The following is a 20,035-nucleotide window of genomic DNA, read 5'->3' as shown; positions in this document are numbered from 1 at the left end:
CAAAGGCACTGCCAGAGCAATGGGCCAAGATTTTATATCAGCTCTTTAAGCAGTTTGAATAACCAAGGAGGCTGCAAGGAGGGGGAGAAAAACCCATCCGAGGTCTGCAGAACAGAGGGTGGTAAATAAAGCAACTCCATCCAACAGAGACATCTGCTCAGAACCTGTGTTCAGATCTGCAGAGGCACGAGATGAGCCTATAGCTGAGAGTTGAAGCTAGTGGTGGAAATGAGATGCACATTGGTAACAAGGAAGGTAATCAGCCATAGGAAATGAGCTGCTGAGCTTTGTGGTGAACCCAGGCACTTGAAGAAAACACCTTTGGTTTGTGGAGGGACAGGACCCACTGCTGCTGTGCTGAGGCACTGCTGGGAGTACAGCAGCCTGGGCTGCCATTCCTCTGCAGTACCCACAAAGAGACATCAGCCTTCTCCGGCTTCCCTACCCCAGGGTCTCCTGCTGTTTCTGCCCAATGCCTGGCTCCTGGGATTGCCCCCGGGAGCATATCATAGAATCATAGAATCATAGAATCGTTAGGGTTGGAAAGGACCTGAAAATCATCTAGTTCCAACGCCCCTGCCATGGGCAGGGACACCTCGCATTAAACCATGTCACCCAAGGCTCTGTCCAACCTGGCCTTGAACACCGCCAGGGATGAAGCATTTACCACAACTTCCTTGGGCAACCCATTCCAGTGCCTCACCACCCTCACTGTAAAGAACTTCTTCTTTATATCTGATCTAAACTTCCCCTGTTTAAATTTGAAGCCATTACCCCTTGTCCTACCACTACAGTCCCTAATGAAGAGTCCCTCCCCAGCACCCTTATAGGCCCCCTTCAGGTGCTGGAAGGCTGCTGTGAGGTTTCCATGCAGCCTTCTCTTCTCCAGGCTGAACAGCCCCAACTTTCTCAGCCTGTCTTCATACGGGAGGTGCTCCAGCCCCCTGATCATCCTCGTGGCCCTCCTCTGGACTTGCTCCAACAGCTCCATGTCCTTCTTACGCTGAGGACACCAGAACTGTACACAATACTCCAAGTGAGGTCTCACGAGAGCAGAGGAGCAGGATCACCTCCTTTGACCTGCTGGTCACGCTTCTTTTGATGCAGCCCAGGATATGGTTGGCTTTCTGGGCTGCAAGCACACACTGCCGTCTCATGTTAAGCTTCTCAACAACCAACACCCCCAAGTCCTTCTCCACAGGACTGCTCTAAATCTCTTCTCCACCCAACCTGTAGCTGTGCAGGGGATTGCCCCGACCCAGGTGTAGGACCTTACACTTCGCTTGGTTATCAGGTTCAGAGCACATGCCCAGCCTGGGGCTGGCTGTGGCAGGTACCCCCCAGCACAGCTCAGCGAGCAGTGGCTGAGAGCGATGCATTTGCAGGGGCTGGAGCCTGCGAAATCAAACTCATTCGAGCTCAGTTTCAGACCACTGCCAGCAGCATGAAGAAACATTCAAGATTTTGCTGTCCCAGGCCAATGGGACACAGTTATGGAGGCAAATGGGCAAACAAGCCTTGCACATTTTTGATGCTGCTGAGATTTGCATAGGCTATGTCTCCCAGCTCTCCCTCCCACTGGACTCTTCTGCAGATACACTAAACCTTGCACCTGCAAAGATGCTTGCCAGCACTCAGCAAAAAAATATAGTAGGGAATCCACAAAGGCAAACATTTTGTTCTTCACATGCTCCTGCTTTTCTGAGTTTCCCAGCAGGCATTCAAGTGACTCACAGTTAGAAGGACACTGTGACAGCTTTCCAGAAGTGGTGTTAGTGCTTTTGGGAGGGCAGTTCAGGGAAGCTTTCTAAAAGAACAAGTTGTATTTTGGTGTAGATGAGCTACTGGCATAGAAATGGGGCCAGATGCCTTTGCTGCAGCTGCCTACAGTAGTGGCGGCTCTGGCCATCCCTGATAGAGAATCTGGTCTGGAGGTGCAGAACAAGATGCAGTGAGTGCCACCTCACAAGTCTAGGGTAAAAACACCTCCATAGCCTGAGCACCCTGGGATTAAAACTCATTTTCCTATCACCTGCCTTAGGTCAGTGGTGTTCCCTTCCACAAATAGCCCTGTAATGGTCCGGATCAGGTATGCAGAACAAAGTATTAGCGGAGATGGGCAGTACAATAGCAGGGAGGTAATAATTACATGTAAACATGCACGCCCAGGGCACTGGAAAGTCCTTGGAAACACACAGGGAAATTCTGGTTGCTTTACTCAACTCTGCTGCTGGCATGGCAGGGGATGGCATCCCGGGACACATCTCTCCAGCTTTTCTCCAGGAACAGTCTGTGCAGAGCAGACCAGAGCCAACATGTCAGTGGGTTTCTGTACGTTCTCAGGGCTGGAAAATGTCTTCATGGCCTGGCATTCAATCAGAGCATCTCTTGGTACCCTCAGGCCAGTCCCCCTGAATTTCTGTGGTTGCGAAGGCAGGAGCGGACACAGCCACAGAGGTCCCTGTCCCCACTTCTGAGCAAGTGAGGTCTACTGCCACCCCATCAGGGAAGGAAGGCAGACCCTGCCATCACCACTGCACACACACAAACTGCTGGGGAAAATGGGCTTTCACCAAGGGGTGGAGTGAGGCCAAGTAAGGGCATATAATTTGGGGAACTGTTTTACCACCTTAATAAATAACTTAGCAGTAAATAACTGGTGGTGGCTGAGGACAAGAACTGGGAATGGGATGCTCATGCACCTGCCTGCTGGTGAGCCCCTTCTCCCCTTGAGAAGTAAAGCTCTCTGGCATTGTGGTGCAAGCCTGGGGCTCCACAACAGGCTTTTTTATCTCTAAAGCAGAGGGAAAGAAAAACTTAATATGTCCATTTAATCTTAATCAGATGGGAAAGGAACCTTCTTTGCAAAACTCTGGCACCAGTTTTATCATCTCTGTTTAAAATAGCAATTTAAGACAAGGAGGGGCAGACCTATGTATAAACAACTCTCAGCACAGCCTGCTTTGCTGTTTAATAGACTTGTGCCAGCAGCTTTTAGCATGTGTCATGGTGAAGGGAGACAAGGAAAAGAAACAAATAAGGTGGAGTTTCTTGTTAAGCCAGTCTCTAAGCAAAGCAGGGTACTCACTGTCAAGCAGCCACTGCTACACATGCTCAGGAGCTGATGGGATGTGCCATCTGGATTCATCAGTGAAACACTTAATTTTCTCCTTTCCAATATTATCACTGCCTTCCCTTGCTGAACAGGTGGCTTTAATCACCTTTTCTTTACTGCACATGGAGGTGAGGCTGCCCCATAGGTGGCTGTTGCTTCCCACTGCTTCCTGTGAAGCTGTATGATACAGTGATCCATGAAGTGGACAGAGGCTGCAAGCAGCTGCTGGTGGAACAAATTCCCCCCTCCTCCCTCCTCCCTTGCATTTCTTAGAGCCTGGATTTTGGCCCTGAAAAATTTGCTTATTCTTTGGCCCGAAGGCCAAAAGGCAATTTCCCGCTAAAAAAATAGACAAAACTCTTCATCAGGGACTGTAGCGATAAGACAAGGGGTTTAAACTTAAATGGGAGGTTCAGGTTAGGTATAAGGAAGAAGTTCTTTACAGTGAGGGTGGTGAGGCACTGGAACAGGCTGCCCAAAGAAGTGGTAAATGCTCCATCCCTGGCAGTGTTCAAGGCCAGGTTGGACAGAGCCTTGGGCAACATGGTCTAGTGTGAGATGTCCCTGCCCATGGCAGGGGACTTGGAACTAGATGATCTTAAGGTCCTTTCCAACCCTAACTATTCTATGATTCTATGATAAAACCTCTACCCCAAGCAGCAGGGACTATGTTCCTATTCACTATTCCCAGCACAGAGAGGACACTGCAAGTGACAAACACTGGCAGGACACTTCTGTTTCTTTTTAGTCAGAGCTAGGTACATTCAATATCTTGAACTCTTCCTGAATCCTCTCAAGAGGTATTAAGGAGAACCAGAGGCTGTGCTGGAGCAGACATGAGCTGTAGCACCTACTATGGTAGAGGGATTTGCTTGCTAGGCAAGGAGGTCTCTGTGTGGAAGGCGCAAATATTTTACTCCAACACACTTGGCAAACTTTAACCTGATTTAATAATAAACCATTATGTTTTCCAGGAATGCAACCTGAGAAATTTGTTTAACAAGGGCTGCTGCCCTGGTTAAAACTATTGTGTTAATAAAGCCTGAAGAACTGCAGCTTTTAACTTCTTGGTTTTGGAGATTTTAAAATGTACATTTAAGAGCTTCCCCAGATAACTGCTTAAAAATCTTTACAAGAACAACCCTGATGGACACATACACCATACCTTGCTCACCATGTCTTTGTAGCAGGACTCAAAGTGGATAAAAACATATGTTCCCCAAGTGCCATGGGAGATGCATCCAAGTAACATGCAGCACTAGGAAGGGCTTTAGACCCTCCTCAGCTCTTCTGAGCCAAACTTCAATTTTAAAGGGTCTTTCTCTCTGTTGTTTCACCAGTAATAAAACATAATTACTGAAGAGACTATCAGAGCAAATTGCAGTTACAGTTAAAGTAACTCATAAGTAAATAATCATAAGAAGAGCTGTCTGGAGACCACATGGTTAAGACCACATGCACAGGCCAACCTGAAGGTGCCTTCCTACCACCATCACCTGAAGTCATCCATCAGCCATCAAATGTTTTCAAAAATTCATTCAGCACAGCTGGCCCATTTCTGTAAATATTGACCACACTACCAGGCCGCCAGCCAGTTTGAATGGTTTCAATTCCTGCTGCCTCTCCAAGAGCATCTCAAGGGCCTCCCCTGGCTGACATTCCTGCCCTTCAGCACAGGCAGCATTCCTAACTTGGACAGAGATATGTTCCCGCACCACCCCAGCCTTCCCCCTAGGAATACTTTTGTGTATTTATTCCCAGAAATTAGGGGTTTTTAAGAGGACAAATCCCCTGACACTAAGCAAGGTGCTACTCTGAGACCACTCAGCAGTACCTTGCTGAGGAGTCAGCACAGGCATTGTGGACCTGCGTTAGCTCACATTCACTGGCAGATCTTCTTTCTCTTCTGATAGCTTCACCAGACCCTAGGAGACAGGATGGGAAGGGACCTGCAGAAAAGGACTTGGGGGTGTTGGTTGACGAGAAGCTTAACATGAGCCGGCAGTGTGCGCTTGCAGCCCAGAAAGCCAACCGTATCCTGGGCTGCATCAAAAGAAGCGTGACCAGCAGGTCGAAGGAGGTGATCCTGCCCCTCTACTCTGCTCTTGTGAGACCCCACTTGGAGTACTGCGTACAGTTCTGGTGTCCTCAACATAAAAAGGACATGGAGCTGTTGGAGCGAGTCCAGAGGAGGGCCACGAGGATGATAAGAGGGCTGGAGCACCTCCCATATGAAGACAGGCTGAGAGAGTTGGGGCTGTTCAGCCTGGAGAAGAGAAGGCTGCGTGGAGACCTCATAGCAGCCTTCCAGTATCTGAAGGGGGTCTACAAGGATGCTGGGGAGGGACTCTTCCTTAGGGACTGTAGTGGTAGGACAAGGGGTAATGGGTTCAAACTTAAACAGAGGAAGTTTAGATTAGATATAAGGAAGAAGTTCTTTACAGTGAGGGTGGTGAAGCACTGGAATGGGTTGCCCAGGGAGGTTGTGGATGCTCCATCCCTGGCGGTGTTCAAGGCCAGGTTGGACAGAGCCTTGAGCCACATGGTTTAGGGCAAGGTGTCCCTGCCCATGGCAGGGCGGTTGGAACTAGATGATCTTAAGGTCCTTTCCAACCCTTACGATTCTATGATTCTATGATTCTGTGACCTCAGGAGCATCCAGCCCATCATCTCCTCCAAAAGCAACTCGAACTAACCTTTTCCACCTTGTTTATGTCACGTCTTTTAAAAACATCTGGTGATGCAGACTCCAGCATCTCCCACATAACTTCATGCTTGCTTTTAGAGTGGCGATCAAGTTTTCTCTTATCTCCATAGCACAAACAAGCTGTCAGCTGGTATTTGGAGATAACTGAGAAGATTTTGCAGCACCACCTCTCCGTCAGTTTAAATGGGAACTTTCCAGATTAAACAGATAGAGGAGCTCTGATTGGCTCATGCCTTGGCTTGGTAATTGTTCTGAGAAGCTACTGAGCAGTCACAGGTGGCCCTGGGGCTGCTCAGCACCACTGATGATTAGCCCTACTGACTGGTCTTTCCTATTTTTACCATATACTTTTTATATGGAAATTGTTCTACAGGGGTCAGAGTATTGGATTATTTCTGCAAGAGCTTCACCCAGTTGATGAGATCAGGGTTGGAATAAGTTGGACCGCTGTGGCCAAGGCAGCCAGACTGCAAATAAGCAAATGGACTGATGGCATGAGAGAATAGGCAGCAGGAGAAGAAACAGCAGCACAGGGGGTGCAGAAAGGAGAGGTAATGCTGCTAGGAGAGCTTATAAACTAAGCTCTGCCGCTTTTACCCCTCTGGCTGAAAGGAGGGGTGGAAAGAAAAGAGCATGGGACCTCTAGTTTGATCCATATAACATGGATCTGGGAATAGGAGCAGTGACAGGTGAAATAACCTGGCTATAGCTGCTCCTGCTGAATATCTTGATCTGAGCCAGCAAATCCTAAGACCAGACACCCATATCTACCTTTTCTAAAGCAATACCAGCTCTCCAGTGCTTCCTCCCAACAGCCCAGTCCTCCCCCTTCCCAAAAGGCTCCCATGCTTTTGTTGAGATTGCAAAATATGTAATCAGCTCCACCGCACAACAACAAAAAACTCTTTTTTTGTCTGGAAGGATTAGTGTCCAGAGAGTAAATAATGGGTTGGTCAGGACTGGAGACAAGACTTCTCTCCTGTCTTCCTGGGGATCAATGCCTCCATCCCCTGCACTCAGAAATATCTGTAGTGTGGGACTGTGGCACAGTGCTCGTGGTGAAATCACCTGCTTGTAAGACATTGATCACAAAGCACAACAGAATTCATGACAGAAAATAAATAAGAAATATATTTTTCTTTTCGTTTAAAGTGTGGCCCAAAGAGGTGTTGGTCTGAAGGATGCAAATGCCAGCATCTTCATGCTCCATGGTTCACAGTAATTCTGTGATAATCACTACTATATGTTTTCCCTGAAGAAAGATTGCAGCATAGCTAAACAGAACGCCAGCTCTGATCTTAGGAGGTAATCTTAGTGTGTACAGACCACCCAGCAGTGACTGCTCCCTCTGCTCTGGAGGGGTCCACCTTCTCCTTGGCTTCTGGGGAAAGCCCCACTGTGATGTCCAATCCAAAATTCCCCAGACCAAATGCCAAAATGATCTTCTCCTCACATCCCTCATGGGTCTTGTGGAAATACTGGCCCTTGAACTTCTCAATATCTGCAAGGAGAAGAGATGGAAAGAGTGTCCAAGGCTCCAGGAGCGTTGTACAGCACAGCTTTGGGTACAACCTAAAATCCCAGGGTGCTGGGACCTAGACTTTTGGACACTGCAGATTGTATATACTGGATCAGGAGATATAGGAAAGATAGGTGAGCTCAGGGGTCTGTTTCATTGCTTGCTCCAGGATCACTGCATTACACATCAGCCTTTGCCCAAGCTCAGATGGTTCGAGAGAAACACATTCATCCTTGAAGGAAAGAAAAAAAAAAGAAAAAAAAAAAGAAAAAAAAAAAAAAAAAAAAAGAAAGGAGCTATTATATTGCTTTGGTAAAGAAGCAAATGACTGTAAGTTTCCTGGAAATATAAGTTTCCAGGAAAGCATGTAAAAGGCCTGTAAAAGCTATTGAAACATTGTCTTACTGCTGCTGAGACAGCAGAAAATGGGAGCTGCTGTGCTATAGTGCCACGTTATTTTTTGGCAGATGTTTAAAGATGGCTAGAGGAGGTGAGCTGGGAACACGTGCTCCTGTCCAGCAACTCCCCTGCAAAATGCAGCATCACACAGTGATGGGACCAGCTTATAAACACAGCACTCCCCACTGCCCTCCTCTCCCTCAGATAAAGACCCCAAGCTCAGAAACTGCCTCCCAGTGCCATGCTTCCCAATGCCACACACAGGACTTGCACAGCACTACTACTGCAAAATGGCAGGGACATACATGAAAAAAAGCTGGGTTTATGAACAGTCTTTTTGCAGTAAACCTGGATGATAGCCCCTGCCTTGCCCAGTGGGTGGGATTTTCCTAGCTTCTCCAACAACAGGCTGTGGCAGGGATTTAGCTGGTGAGAAAGCTGGGAAGCAGGTACAGTGGTCTCTTCTCGCAGCCAGCCCTTCAAGACAGGCTGACTTTTCTGGAAAAGTGTGTGAGCAGCATAGTAACCTATCTGGAGACTACGGGTGTGCATCAAATGCCTCCTGCACTGGCTCCCAGTAAAAGCTACACTGCCTCCAGAAACATCGTCAGTTCTGGGTTTTACCAATGCAACCAGAAACTCAAGCACAAAAAGCTGTGATATTATTTTCAAAGGTCCAAGTCTCATTTTGTGAGGCATAAGGGAGGAATAATCAAAAAATGGTGAATCATGCATCTCATGCCACGTGGCATTTGTGTCAACAGCCAAGAACAGCCACTGTAGCCCACCTGTAGCCCTGCTGCATTGGGCGCAGCACCTCTTCCAAGGTGTTGGAAGAGGATGGTGCTGGCTAAGAATTTGGGCTGTTCCTCTGCTTTTCCCAAAACCATGCAGGATCAGGTCTTTTCAGCTTTGCAGCAAACTGCCATTTGCTTCCAGCCAAAGACAGGCTAAATGATTTGGGTTCAGCCCCTCCAGCAGGGCATAGGCCGGGTCCCAGACACCAGCAGTCCTGGCTGGCTGCAGACAGGCCAGCTGCCTCTCAGGCTTCCCACCTTACAGCTGCATGGCCGGTATTTTTCTGCAAATAACTTCCCCATCTGGTACATACGCAGCTTGTTAACCCTGCTCCTAGTTATGTGCCTGTAGCAGCACTATGTAAACAGCTTTTACTTCAGATGGACGCCAGCAGGACACATGGATATATATGGCAACCAACATCAAATATCACAGCATCAAAACCGGCCAAATTCTCCTTCCCATTAGTTCAGTGATAACAACCTGCTGGCAGGAGGTTGAGAAATCCTGGCATTTATTTTTTTAATCCATATGACTAGTCTGAAGGAAAACCATAGTAAATGTATCAATATGCGGGTCCCCACATGCTGTGTGATGCCAATGCAAAAAAGGCAGAGCTGGGTGCTCAGTTGCACTTACCATCCTCACTTGTCCTAAAATAGCCAAGCCAGTGAGTAATGAGTCAGCCCAGGTCTTCTGGCTTGTCCTCCTTGAATTGGTGGGGGATTTCTGGAAAACAAGTATTTACCAATTTCCAATTAAAAAAATCCCCCAAACAAATAAAGATCTTAAGCAGTTTTGATTTTTCCCCTTGATGGTGATATTCTAGTCTGAAATTCTCAATTATAAATACCAAAAATTATTGCTAAACTTTCCACAAGAATTTACTGGAGCTCTCCTCAGAAAAGACAAGCAAACATGTGGTCCATGTTTTAACATGAATCAAACATTTCAGATCACGAGAACATACTTTCTGCCCTTCCCTTCTGCCCCAGGGTTTAACTCACATGGGCAAAATTCCTTTCCCCAGCAACACCCTGAGCTGCTCCTGCAACTGTGATCATACCGCAAACCATTCCCTTGGCCCCAGCCTGCCAGCAGGCATGCAGCACAAGATGCCTCTGGGTCCAAACCTCTTAATGGATCATTTGGGCTCCTTTTTGGCTCCGTGGTGGACAGCCACTATGTAAAAGGATGCCGAGGTACCGTGAGCAGCAGTGAGTGCTCCCCAGGGTGGGGTGACTGCGGACAGCCTTACAGGGTGAATTTTGCATGGCCTGAAGACCTGCATTTCAGAGTTGTCCCTGTCTCCATGGGCTTTGAAGATAGAGAGGCACGTCCTCTGTGCAGTCCTCGGGGGTTTAAAGCCCCTTAGCTGGGGGGAAGCTGACATCCTCATTCCTCCATCCCTAAAGGAAAGGGATTGGCATTTCTGAGGGGACTTAGCTCAGCAAGCCACAGGACAGCCAGGCTGTCCCCAGCTTACAGGGGGGTACCTGTATTGAACCCTCCCACAGGCAGCCATCTGAGCAGAGCACGTGCATGCAGGGTGCAGCCTCCCAGACCCGAGGATGCAGATTTCCCCAGCCAGCCCTGAAACCAGGCAGCCAAAGCCACTCACTGTGTAGCACCAGAGCCTCCGATGTCCTGGCTCTGCTTGAAGCAGGTGGGCTCCAGCCCCTCTTCCAGGCACTTGGTGGCCACCAGCCTGCTGATACCTGCACCCACCACCACCACACTGTCCTGCCTGTGGGGGAAGAGCAGACACTAGCTGGGCACACTCACCCAGGAGAGTCTGCAGCCCCCAGCAATGCCCCACGGGAGCCAGGGCTGCCCACCTCCTCCCCAGCACAACTCCTTCAGCTCTTTAGAGGATTTCTTGCTGATCCTCACTCACCTGGTTCTCACACAGCACCCAGGCAGGTGTGTAGGAGTTTCAGGGAGAAAAGAAGAGCTGAGGCTTTCCCTGGTATCCCGGGGCTCTCAGTGAAAAGAGTAGTGGCTCGAGAGGAGCTCCCCTGAAAGAGCAAAGCTCTTTTATGCAGCGTTGCACAGTAGGGCCAGCACCAAGTTGTTTCCATGACAGTCTCGTGTTGTTTGTACTTCAGCAACCCCCGTGCCCACGAGGAGGAGCTGTGGGCACAAGAGCTCCTGCGTTAGGAAATAAAGTGTTGGACAGAAATTATTGCAAGATAGGCTCCAGTGTCGCCGAGGAGCAGCAGCCACCTCTGACCGGTGGGAGAAGTAGTATCTCTCATACGTGTGTGTGCACACCCCCCACCCCTCTCCAAAATGGCACGGGAATGCCTGTGTCATCAACAGCAGGTAGGACCAGGCTGCACAACCTTGACCATCCTTCCACCCCAACACTGCAGTTACTCCCCTACAAAGAAGTCAGCTAGCAGTGCCACCCCAGGGACAAGCCATCCCAGCATCGGACAGGTTTCTGTACAAAGTGCCTGACCACTTCCCACCCCCCCCCCCCCTTTGTAATAAATGGGGCAAGTGTATTTCAGAGGACATCCACAGGCAAGTGCAGAGGATTTTGTCTGCAAATCCCAAACCATCTCTGCACTTTTCATCTAAGTCTCATTGTGCAAGTTCATCCATGAAATCCCTGCCTCCACATAGGTCCTGGGGGAGAACCATTCAGCTGGGAGCACACCTGTTTGAAAGCCTACAGTGCGCCACTGCTGGAGCCTCTAAAGCTGTCTAAGCTGGGCTGTTAATTCATGCTAAGTTGACTTGAAATAAAATAGAGCAGAGAACACCAGAAAAATGATCAAACAACCAAACTGAAAAAGAATGAAATGGCAAATTTTTCTACTGTCTGCCAAATTGGTTGGGCTTTCCAAGGGATGAGTCATGGTTAAATTGACTTAGTATAAACAAACTGCCAAGCTAGCTTTATGGATTCCCAGCCTAGAGGAGGTGTGGATCCTCTCCTGCACGATGATCTGGAGGAGGACTTCTATGAATTAAAACTTTTGTCAGAAAACAACACCCAGGAACATTGTGCAGTGAGAGAGCTGCATGGGAAAACCGAGGCAGGAGGAGGGAAAGAAAGGTGCAGGAAGTCAATCATTTATCTGGAGTGACACAGCTGTCAAGCATCCGACAGTGGAAAAGGTCATGGGCCTCTTGACCCATCATTTCCTAGCTGCCATTTTCCTCAAAAGAAAAAAATATAAAAATTGAACTTCTTTTCCCCCCTCTCTAAAAAGGGTAAACAAATGGAAGGAGAACCGCAGGTGTGGGAAAGCAGAGAAAAGATACGTTGTTCAAAAATCCCCTGCAGGAGGGGGAATAAAATAAATCAAAAGTTTCAACATTTCTGGAGGCACGAGACGCTAGAGGTAACGCTGCCCAATATCTGCAAACTCCTATTTGACTTTTTATCACATGCTACAGGAAAGTAAGAGCAAAAGAGAGCTCCTAACCTCCAAAAGAGCAAGAACGGTTGGGAAAAAGCAGTCTCTCCTGCAAAAACCTGCCTTCTTCGAGCCCAAAGCTGCCTATCACCAGCAGCACAGCTGTGGCTGGAGGTGGTTTGCTGTGATGCTCAGAGGGTGTCACAACAGGACAACCAGAATGTTTGTCACTGGGGACAACCTACAGTGACAGGAGCCATGAGAGGCTGATGGCTGTCCTGGCTGCCATCAGGGCTGCTGTCTGCTGTGCCAAGAGACACTGTATTCATTAACCAAGGGCTGGTGCAGATGGTGGGTAGGGCTCATTGGCCACCACAGCTGGTCCCCATGCAGCTGCTCTCAACCCTCCCTTTGGTAGCAGGGGCAAAGCAGAAAGTGAGAAATCCTCCAATTTTGATCCATTTGCTGCCTGCAAAGGCTCCCCGAGGCAGCAGCCAGAGGGATGCTCGGCACACACTGTGTGGCAAGCTGGGCAGTTGCTTGCCCATGTGCCGCACCATTTATGGCACAACACAGACAGCAAGAGCCAGATGCTTCTCCAAGGAGAGTTTCAGTTGAAACAGCTGGGAATACAAAATCCCTCACTGTACCAAAGGGGGATAAACCCCAGGGCAGCACCTTGACCCAGGGCCAGCAGGCGCCATGCCAGCCAGGAGCAGCCTCAGGCCTCAAGGTGGGCACACGTCACCCAGGACTCCTCTGATCTCACTGGAGCACGTCACCCCGTGCTTCCATGGAGCTGCAGCTGGGATCCTGACTGCGATGGCAGCCAGGGGTGAACCAAACTTGCCAGAGGCACCACTGGCCTGGCTGCGGAGCAGTGGGGCCTCGCGCCCCACAGGCGCCCATGACTCCCATGGGGCCCAAGACGGTCTTCCTCTCCCGCATCCTTCAGGCTCTGCTCAGCCCTTTGATGTGCAGCTACATTGTTCAACCATCTTTGAAGTGTGAAATGAGAAACACCCGGTGTGGGAGGCTGGGCTGCGCCTCAGGAGCAGCCAACAGTGCCACGGCAGCCACCGGGACAATAAATCCACAGCTGGAGCTACACAAAGCGAGGTAGTAAACAAAAACATTCACCTCACATTTGCTCTGCACTCATTGCCTTGGAGTGCTTCCCTAGCCAGCTCTTGTCTTCCTTAAACACAGCTAAAGATTCATTTGTCATTTGCTTTTCCACACCCTTCTTCCCCATTTTTGTTTGCAAGCAAAATCCGTCAAGGAAAGGGCTGCAGAACCATTCCCATTAGGTTTGGGGAGGATGGATGGAGCATCCTAGGGGAGGCTAATGCCTTGAAACAGCATCTCTTTGCTTGCCTTAACCCTCTGTCAGCCCTGCAAGCTGGTTTTGCCATTCCTTAGGGAGCTGTTTTGGTCCTCAGTCCTTCAGTGGAGGTGTGAGCTCCCAAGGGAGCTCACCCTGAGATTCACACTCACTAGTCACCTTCCCAGACAAGGACAAGCCAACCAAAAAACCCACCATGCCTCCTGTGAAATCTTTTTAATGTACAGCAGTTGCAACAGGATAACATATCTCACTGTATCTATTTCAAAGACATCTCTCCTCTAAACCCTTTTCCCCTACGCTACCACACAGCCTTGGAGCTCAGTGTTGTGTACACCTCCATCCACCTCTCTGTCCTCTCTGGGATATAAAGAGGACATCTCTGTATCTCTCTGCCCTCCCCCATTTTTTCTCCTACCCATATGCTATTTTCTAGAGGTGCTGTCCAGATGCAGGCAGGATCCTTAGAGCATCCAGAAACAGCTGAGTGCGTCAAGTGATACCTCATGGGAAGCCACAACCACCCTGTTGCAGCATAAGCTGCTTGAAGGTACCCGGCTTTCAGATTATCACACAGATCATCCATTCCTTGGGCAATCACCTGGCACAAAGTCGACAATGCTTACCTAGCTTTTACTCTTCTCCAGGCCTTACACAGCCTGGCAGGGAAGAGCAGGCACTCACAAGGACACACGTGTCAAGTGCCTTCAACGCAACCCAGGTGAAGCGCCCCTCCGGCCAGTGATACCCAACTCTTGCAATGCAGAGGGCTGCTGCCATGCTCACTGCGATTGCTGCAGCTCACCTGGGGCCAGAGGCACTACAGATACAGCAAACCCACGGAATCTGCTCCCAAATGTGGGAATATTCCCAAGGGTTGTTATTCCCTCAATTAAACCACTTCCTCCTGGCTGCTTCTCCTGTGCCTGCCTTGCCAGTATTTTGGCAGCGACCTCCCTAGGGAGAGGGCTGTCCATCACAAACATGCAAGCCTTGCTTGGAGTCCCAAGACTTGGTGAGGTCCCACACTGGGACTACTAAGTTTGAGCTGTTTTTCTGCATACCTCTGCCAGAGAAGGAACAAACACAGCCTTTGTCCAGCAAACATGACACCAACAGCTGAAGTCTCAGCACAGAACTGCTCCCTGAACAGGTTTTGTGGATATAACGATCACATAATTCCTGCTAATTAACCATGCTTTCCCTTTTGTCCTTGAGAAAGGGGTGCCCAGCAGAAGGCATCTGGTTTAACTACCCTGGAGCAGGAAGGCAGACCTGAGCAGACCTCCACAGGCACATGCTAGTCCTCACCTCATACTTTCTAGCCTTGGTGGTATGGGTGAGTTGAGTTGCAAGTTGCCATTCATGGGTTGAACCACTGTATTTTGCGCAGCTGCGCCATGGAAAGGCAAGTATCTTCTTGTTTCGGTGGAAAAATCTGCCAGTGGTTCAAGATGTTCAATGGGATGAAGGCTGCAAAAGAAGGAAGGCTTATCAAGCCCAGCACATCCAGTGCCACCTTTCTACATGGGCAGCTCTTGTCCCATGTCCTCCAGTGAAGATCACAAGACCCAGGGTGCAGGTTGGTGCAAACCCAGAGTTTGCAAGCCCTCCCAGGATGCTACTATCACCAAAGGCTGGCATGATGAGGTGGTGCTCAGGAGCCAGAGAAGATGAGCTCTTGCAAGCTGGACATCTTCAATGCTAGCCTGGCTGCTTCCTCTAAAGCAGACCAGGAATAAAACATTCACCCAAGTCCTCATGCTTGGCCCTCCCAGGGCACAGCACAGGCTCTCTTTTCCTCTTTGTAGGCCATCACTGCTCCCCAGCAGCAGGGAATCAAATTGCCTCATTGTGGTTTTAGAGCTGCTAATTGCCAGTTACAAGAAACCCACCCGAAGAAAACAATGTCCTTTCTCCTCTCTGAAAGGCTGCTCCAGCCCTGAGGGCATGCCCAGGAGATAGCCTCTGGGTGCAGCAGCCTGAATCCACAGCACCGCTCTGAGCTTTGAGCAGGGAATTTTTTCTCCAAATTTCTCCTCTCTGTGCACGGATCAGTTGTGGACATGGTAATTTGTGGGAGGTGCTAAGGAAGAAGTCATGCAAATCGTCCTAGAAGCATCCACCTTGCAGCAGCCCACAGGGTGGAAGGAGAGCAGAAGGGTGCAGGTGGGATCACGTCCCAGTTCCCCCCAGGCTGGGAACAGACCAAGGTCTCAGCCTGCCATTGGGAAGGCCAGAGGGGTGTTCCCAACACGGAGAGCTCCTGACCCAGCTGGTGAAAAGACGTTTTAGCCTCGAGAGCTGCTTGAAGCAGAAGGCAGGGACAGCGGGCTCCTTGAAAAGCCAAGCCACAGGTCTTAATCTAGGCAGGCAGGTACTTAGCACTTTGCAAGTGATCTTGAACTAGATGGGGAGGAAAGAGCCTCAAGCAGGGCTGCTCAATCCCCAGCTTCGGGGGACAAGCTGTTGAAGAGGAATATCAGCTTTAACAGTGGAGATTTCTAGCCTTTATGCCTATTGTGAAGAAAAAAAATTGACCTTGAAGAAAAGCCTAAAGTTCATCTCTAGCTCCCTCTTGTGACTCCTGTATACAGGCTGCTTTCAACCTGGCTTGAATAAAGCGGTGATCCTACTATCATTATGGGAATATTTATAGCTCCCAGTCATATACGGGGAATGACTTAAGCAAAATGTGTCTAAATGCTTAAACGGTCACTGGCATCGCACACATGATCCAGTTTGTCTGGTTTCTATGCCAGGCAACCTTGGAAAAAACTGAATCAACAGGTGAAATGCTGCTGCCTTTTCCATGCAAAGTCCAGATCACATAAAAGCCCGCTTGCATTCTGGTTTTCATATGCACACTTGCATTCCATCTGGCTCTGCCTTTTCAGGAGGCTAAATCACTGCTGCCCCAGGGAAGACGCCCCAGAAGAGCCTGAACGTGTAGCCTACATTTTATTTGCCCTGTGGATTGCTTTCTTCAAGTTGTATTTGGTCATGTACCCTGTGACTCTGAGATGTTTTATGTATTTATGTATGTTATAACGTTCCTGTATCATATAGTCAAAAGCAATATCCTAACCACTAAGATGTCTTTATGCTTGTATTATTTATTCTTCTCACCTTTGCACCCAAACCTGCCTATACTTCCCATGCCCTATTCCCAGACAGTCCTAGTGATCAGATTAGTTTTCAAGCGAAAGCACCAAATTCCTCACAGTACAAAGCAAAGCACTTGACCAGACGTGGATGCAACGCAGCCCCCTTGCTCTTTGGGACATGCACTTCAACACAGCTACATGCTTCTGCCTTCTTTTTCTCCACGGCATATCTACCAGGAAGGAGCTGGTGGCTTTTGGGTGGAGAGGACTCATGGCTGTCACTTCTGTGTGCCTACCTGCAAGCAGACCTCTGCTTCATGCACTCATAAACTACTTGCAGCCTAGGAAGCTGGAGAAAAACATCTCTGCATGGCAAACCGTAGCTCAGGCTGTTCCTCTGTATCTTGCTGCCCCAAGAGCTCCCTATACCCAGCTGGATGAGCAATTCTGTTGGCTAAGCTCATCACAAGCCCTGGATTTGTGGGACTGACTTCTTTCCATGCCAATGCCCCTTGTCTTCTTGCCATTACTCTGCCAGTTGTGCAAAGCTTGCAGAAATAACCTCAGAACAGTTTCTGGCTTTCCTTCCCCACCCCGGTAGGGATATTGCTAAATCATATTATTCTTGCTGTCATGCTAAGAAAAAAATATCCACTTCAGTACAACCATTAACCATAATTAGTGCTCAGTTGCACAGACAATCTGGAATGAGGGGATCTGATCTTCTGCTACTGGTCAATAAATCCAAGTACACAGGGAGCAGACAGCAAAGTGAGCAATCACTCATTTCTGCTCCCATAACTACTTTTAAATGCCCCAGTAAATAAGCTCACAAAGAATATTTTCTCCATTTTTCTGTACTATCCGTTTCTGTTCACAGCCAATGTCTCCTGCCCTTAGATTTCCCTGAAACACCAGCCTGAGAGACTGAGAGCCAGGCACTTGGGAAGCCCTGACAGGTGCAGCTTTAAGATATTTGGGTATCTGGGGCAGAAAAGCCCCTGGTCTCATAGCAAGCTGCTCCTGGCCCAAGCCTGGCCTGCTCAGTGTTTGTAACACCATGACTGCTACTCAGCTCGTGCTGTAACTAATTGGGCTGCTGTAGCGTCTTCTGTTCCCAAGGCTGCTTCCTTCCTAGCAGACCCTTTATAATGCTGCAGACCCTTTAAAATCTCTGGCTCCTCAGTAGCTGGCCAAGTGAAAATTAACAAAAAAAAAAAAAAAAAGGCAACACACCGAAAAAAACCCCCAACCAAACCCAACACAAAACAACCCCTCTCTCCCCCCAAAAAAACAGAATAAAAAAATCCCCTTCTAAAGCCTCTTATGACATTACAAGACATTGCTCATACTGCTTACTCTGAGCGCTCAGCTCTCCCACAGAGCCTGCTGCTCCCAGCCCTGTATGCAACACCGTGCAGGTTGGCTGCATGACAGCATTATCTGCTCCTGCAAGGTGAAGGGCCTGTCTTCTGCAGGAGTTTTAAGGAGCTGATGGAAGATTCTGCCTCTAGGGTTGAGTTCATTTGCATTAGGATATCAGTTAATTTACCTGTTAAGTTTTTAAGCCTGCCTCTGGACCCTGAAAGAGCCTGGAGCCTTCCATAAGTGGTGCAGAAGTTGTTCTTCATGGCTTGTTCTTCCCACACTGCCTCTGCCTGTGTCAGTCCAGGGATGCGTACTGGAACAGCAGGGTCTGCTGGTTGCTTTCCAGGTTAGCATAGGTCTTTCTAGGTCTGCAGACATTCAGACTCAGCCAGGTCAGTGCTGGAGCACACAGCCTGCCCTAGCAGGAGACTTCACGATGCCATCCAGCCTGAATTTACTCAAAATCCCAGTGCGCTTCCCCTGGCTTGGGGAGGCATCCTGTTCCCCAAGAAGAAAAAACCCAGCCTCAGTAGGAAGGGTGTCAAAACTCAACCTTCCATACTTAAAATCTAACACAGACAAAGGCTTAGAAAAATGGTCAGGAAAGGGGTGAGTGTCTGCACTTGAGCTTTTAAATGGAGCTCCTAGACCCCTGGCAGTGGATGTGTGTCTGGGTGCATGTGCAGGGGGTCCCAGGTGAGGCTGCCTGGCACAATTAAAGCCCATTAGTGCCCTCAGGACCTCAATACTCAGGCTGATGAGGTCAGTTCCTCCCTTAGGTTTAGTCATGGTGTGAGTTAAAGAACAGGTGAGCATTTCAGTGAACTTAATCCAGCTCCTGTCCAAAATGGCCTGGGTGCAGCAAGAGATGCTTTTGGCAGGAAGGGTTAAGAGCCCCAGGCTGTTTTTAGTGTGGATCCAATCACCTTTCTGCCCCAGCTCCAGTGATCCAGAGCATGTCCAGGCTCCCTGGTGCCTCCAGAGCTGTGGGGTCCAGCCTATGAGGAAACTGGGCAGCTCTGCCCTCAAACCCCACCCTTCGCACAGTCCGGGCACTAAACACGGGTGGGTCGAAAGCACAGGGAGCATGCACCCGTCGTTCCCTCCCTCCTTCCTCCACCCGCAAGCACCAAGCACCCCGCTACCCCGGATACAGCTCCTCCAGCAGCCCCTTCAACCAGACTCACGCCGGTACATCAGCACCCGCCGCGACCCACGCGGGGAGGTTGGATGGTACCTAACTCGACCCGGTTAGCTCTTCAGTCTGCCCCTTGCCTCGGGGCTGAGCTCCGCGGGAACCGGGCGGGCACCGGAGGAGTCGCGGCAGCTGCGGGCGCTCAGCTCCCTCTGCGGGCCGCCGAGGGGCTGCTCCGCCACCGCCACCACCGCCGCCGGGGTCTTGAACGAAGCTGCCCACGGTCCGACACGGAGCTGCAGCACCCGGGCTTGTGCCTAGGCGGGAGGACCGGGATGAGCCGCCGCCCCGCTCCCAAATTGGCTGCGCACCGGAGCCCATCACCCTGTAAACTTGGGGATAACCCCACGTCCCCCTGGGTGACAGCATCACCCTGATCCCACCATCCTCACAGAAACAGAGATGCGAAAGCGCTAACATTTATCCCCTGTTTAAGCACAGCAATGTCCTTGATAATTGGTGCTGCAGTAACAGGGTTCTGCTTTGCTCTGCTGTTAGAAGCAGTCTGCGCAAAACCCTGCAGCCCTGGCTTGGAGCAGTCCTCCAGCTTGTGTGCCACCCCCAGGGCTGGGAAGATGCCCCATCTTCTTGCTCTTACCTGCTCCCCTGTTGCCATCTGGGCCTTCAAACACCAATCCGCTCATGCTGGCAATGCTCAGGCTTGTGCATTGGGGATGCAGCATGGCAGCTGCTCTGCTACATGTCACCTGCTCTCCACCCAGAAAACTCTCTCTCCTAAAGGTCAGGTCCTCACCTCTGAAAGATGATGGTGGCTCTGGCCAGTGGCTCATTGCTCCCTCTTTGTAACATGATCAATGCAGGTTTGTAAAAACACTCCAAATGCAGGTCCTTGTACAGTAGCTCCATCCTACCCCAGGAAAAAACACCACCTCATCAGCTCAAACTGCCTGTAAAGTCCTGAGGTTTTGCTCCAGAGCGGATTTCTCTTTCACTCTCATCAGGCGATGGTTTTGCAGCCCCGGTCAGCCACTGACTGCATTGCCACCCTCAGCCTCTCACAGAGGACACTCGTGTGCATCAGCAAGGACTGCCACAGTACCCGCCACCTGGGGGTGAAAAGGGGACGGCACTGCTCCGCGAGCCCTCATCC

The 20,035-nt window shown here is 49.7% G+C and overlaps 1 long non-coding RNA gene across 4 annotated transcripts; it reads right to left on the bottom strand.

The window, feature by feature from the left end:
* Nucleotides 1–6,926: 6,926 nt before the first annotated feature.
* LOC115611623 lies at nt 6,927–19,664 on the bottom strand. 4 transcript variants are annotated; one of them, XR_003992648.1, is made up of 5 exons: nt 19,523–19,664; nt 10,436–10,689; nt 10,160–10,285; nt 9,178–9,267; nt 6,927–7,573 (listed from the first exon to the last, which is right to left on the bottom strand). It is a non-coding gene; the product is annotated as an uncharacterized LOC115611623 (long non-coding RNA). The 4 variants fall into 4 exon arrangements; XR_003992650.1 differs by having other exon boundaries at nt 10,436–10,671; XR_003992647.1 differs by lacking the exon at nt 19,523–19,664 and having other exon boundaries at nt 10,436–10,729.
* Nucleotides 19,665–20,035: the final 371 nt, after the last annotated feature.

The sequence above is a fragment of the Strigops habroptila genome, chromosome 8 (genome assembly GCF_004027225.2).
Source record: "Strigops habroptila isolate Jane chromosome 8, bStrHab1.2.pri, whole genome shotgun sequence".
In the NCBI taxonomy this organism is placed as follows: domain Eukaryota; kingdom Metazoa; phylum Chordata; class Aves; order Psittaciformes; family Psittacidae; genus Strigops; species Strigops habroptila.
Note: the sequence above shows the minus strand (reverse complement) of the source record. Positions and strands in the feature narration are given on the sequence as shown.